General features: G+C 42.9%; 1 protein-coding gene across 1 annotated transcript in view; it reads left to right on the forward strand.

The window, feature by feature from the left end:
* Positions 1–2,196: 2,196 nt before the first annotated feature.
* The window catches only part of bcap31 (B cell receptor associated protein 31), a 13,867-nt gene continuing 13,490 nt past the window's right edge, over positions 2,197–2,573 (forward strand). The window contains 1 exon segment of the mRNA XM_069177787.1: positions 2,197–2,279. The gene's annotated coding sequence lies outside the window, so the exon portion shown is untranslated.

The raw sequence follows: 2,573 nt of genomic DNA on the forward strand, positions 1-2,573 counted from the left end.
ACTCCACCCGGCGACCGTGGGGGGTGGGGTGGGGGGGGGGGGGGGTTAACGAGGTTTAATGTGTGATATAGGACGACTGCTGGGGGTGTGTGGTGGTGGTGGTGGGTGGGTGGGGGGCAGAAAGAAGGGAGGAAGAGAAGAAGAAAACAGTCTTTATTAGCATTTTGATGATGCAGTGTGTGTGTGAGTGTGTTGTGAGTGTGTGTGTGTGTGTGTGTGTGTGTGTTTGTAAGAGTGTGTGTGGTCTTGTTTTTCTATCTTTATGGGGTCAGATGTTTTATAGGGACATATGTGTGTGTTTTTGGTTCTCTCTGCTTCCCCCAGCAGCTCGTCGCTGGTACTGCAGCATTATTCACTGAAGATATTTATTATTTCTTCAAAAAAAAGGATCACAGTTGATTATCATACATTTTTGCTGAATTACTTCAAACATGTGGCTCCGACTTTGATTTTTATTTTTTGTAAAACATGTCAAATTCAGCAGTTTTTTCTACCAGAAATATTTGGCAGTTTTCAAAGTTTTCAAAGTTTTCTGCGATCGTACATTTGTTCAGACAAAAGAAAGCTTCAGGGAGTAAATAATGGAAATATTTGCGCTTGAACTACCACGCCTTTAAAATACTTATTGCTTATTTTATATTTTAACTGTATTTGTGTTTAATTTTATGCATGTTATGCATGTTTTATGTCAAACAGCACTTTGAGACTCTTTCTTGTATGAAAGGTGCGATACAAATAAAGTTTCTTATTATTATTTACAATCTAAGATCTGTGTTGTTGCAGCCTCTATTTTATAGAGTTTATATTTTACTTTAAAGGTAACGAATCTCTAAACAACTTTAAACCTGGTTGGAAATGTGGCTTTCGGACCTGAATAGTGGAGGTCAATGGAAGCCAGAAGAACTCGTTGTGGATCCAGAGGTTAATCCAGCTGTTCAGTAAAGAGATTAAAACAGTCTTCCATGCAGGAAGCTGCTAGTTTGAGTCCCATCAGGTCTGTTTTTTGTTTTTTTTAACCTCATTATAACCACTGAAGTGAATTTTCCTCTGACGTAAACTCGAGGTTTTCCAGAAACCATCCAGAGTCTCTGATCCGATGAAGAGTCCGATTCCTGTTTGGTTTTTTGTGTTTATTCTCCTCTGACTTCTGTAAAATAATACTTACGACTCGTGTGTGGTCTCTTCAGGCCTCGGTCGCTCGAGGGAGGGAAACTCCAGAACATTTGCGGTTGACTTCCTTTTTTTATCCTAAAATGTTGCACGAATCCAAACAAAAAGGAAGTCGGTTTTGTTTCGGGGTTTTTGGAGAGAAGAGTTTTCCCTTCCTGATGAAGACCATCCAGATGCGGTCAAAACGCTTCACGTCGAAGAGTTTACGAGGATTTTATCGCGAGGAAAAAAAAACCCACTTCAGCCAAAAAACACTTCAACACATCAAGTCTGTTGTTTTAAGAAGCAGAAGTTCCAGTTTGTTCTGTCTCGTGTTAAAAAAAACATTTACATGTGAAGCTGCTCTGATAACAGACGGCTCGGGTTCCCCTCTGGGAATCAGTAACCTGCTGTCTGCACGTTATTTAATAATCCACTGTGGAAACCAGTAACAGCAGATCAGAGAGAGGCAGGCTGCTGCTGCTGGTTCACGGAAAACCAGTCGAGAGTGAAACGTCTGTATTTTGAGCCCCCCCCCCACCCCCCTCTTTGTTTTCACTCGCAGGTCGGTTAAAGCTGCAGAGATGTTTTTTCTGCGGAGAATGAAATGTCTCCCTCTGCTGGTAGGAACGAGGAACTGCGCAGAGATCGAGATGAAGGATGGAGAGATGGAGTTTGTGTCGTATGAAAATGTAAATGATGGAGGCCATCACGTGTCTTTGTGCTTTTCTGATTTTATAATTAAAATGGAAAACGATATAAACTATTTCATTTGACTGCTGGAAGCAAAATTATAAAAACGTGGCAAGCTTTTATATTAATGGTCAAATTAAATAGAAAAAAACTTAATCTAAAGTTACAATAGATGATTTTAATTCAAAGAAGAACGCAAGATGTTAAAAGAACGGAGTTCCACCGTCTAAATATAAACACGCTGACGTAATGAGGCTGTCAGACGTGTGGCTCCGCCCCCCCGGGTTGTGTCCAATCAGGTTTCTAGGATGAGCTGGCATTAAGACGCCGGAAGTGTTCGCTAACAGGAAGTGAAGCGAGCTGGCTAACGAGCGGAGTGTTTGAGCTCTCGGCGGCGCGCGGACTGAACTTTCTGTGAGCGTGTGTGCTTTTCAAAGGTGAGTCCTCCTTCCTCCTCCTCCTCCTCCTCCTCCTATCACAGGCCTGCTGATGCTAACACCTGCTAGGTGTTCCTAGCATGCTAACAAACATCTAACCAGTCAGTCTGGTGGCGCCAGCTAGCTAGCCATGCTACCATAGCATGCTAGTTAGCTCAGGTCCAGAAAACGGGAGTCCAAGTTCTGTCACGTTGTTCAACTTCCAGCAGAAAAAACACGCGCAGCCGAGAACGAGCACATCCGGTTCCACCTCCGATCAGCTGCTCCTCCCAGTAAATACACCTTTCAGTAGCG

Source organism: Embiotoca jacksoni, unplaced genomic scaffold, assembly GCF_022577435.1.
Source record: "Embiotoca jacksoni isolate LCO1_2020_lvr unplaced genomic scaffold, fEmbJac1.0.p SCAF_77, whole genome shotgun sequence".
NCBI lineage: Eukaryota > Metazoa > Chordata > Actinopteri > Embiotocidae > Embiotoca > Embiotoca jacksoni.